This window comes from Zerene cesonia, chromosome 15 (genome assembly GCF_012273895.1).
Source record: "Zerene cesonia ecotype Mississippi chromosome 15, Zerene_cesonia_1.1, whole genome shotgun sequence".
Taxonomy (NCBI): Eukaryota; Metazoa; Arthropoda; class Insecta; order Lepidoptera; family Pieridae; genus Zerene; species Zerene cesonia.
The window spans coordinates 2,745,104-2,745,511 of record NC_052116.1 but is presented as its reverse complement, the minus strand read 5'-3'; the positions used below and the strand labels follow the sequence as shown (position 1 = coordinate 2,745,511).

Below are 408 nucleotides of genomic sequence, written 5' to 3'. Positions count from 1 at the left end.
GAATAATTACACCATTCATTCATTATATATCATAATTTTTTTAATTACAGGAATATAATACGGTAAATATAAATATTTATAATACAACTTCTCACTAAGTAGCATAATTAGGTAATAAAACGAATGAAAACCTGATGAATAATTAATAAAAAAGCAGGTAAAAAATTCCATTAAGGGAAATCGATTTGTGCAAATGTTGTATCATTATACAAAGGAAGTTATAATAAAATACAGCTATTTCAACCTCATATATATAATAAGGATAAAAAGGATTACATTATAGGATAAATAACTCTTTATAAACTGTAAGTTACACGAATAAAAAAAAATATGCAATATACTTAGTCTGGCCATAAATACTGTTACACTTAATTATAAAAAAATATTACATTTGAATTTCGAATCTGT

At 22.5% G+C, this 408-nt stretch overlaps 1 protein-coding gene across 1 annotated transcript in view; it reads right to left on the bottom strand.

Moving 5' to 3' along the window:
* Positions 1-284: 284 nt before the first annotated feature.
* Positions 285-408, bottom strand: part of LOC119832573 (L-sorbose 1-dehydrogenase-like) — a 5,720-nt gene continuing 5,596 nt past the window's right edge. Inside the window, exon 5 of the mRNA XM_038356242.1 lies at positions 285-338. The gene's annotated coding sequence lies outside the window, so the exon portion shown is untranslated. The remainder of the gene's footprint in view (positions 339-408) is intronic.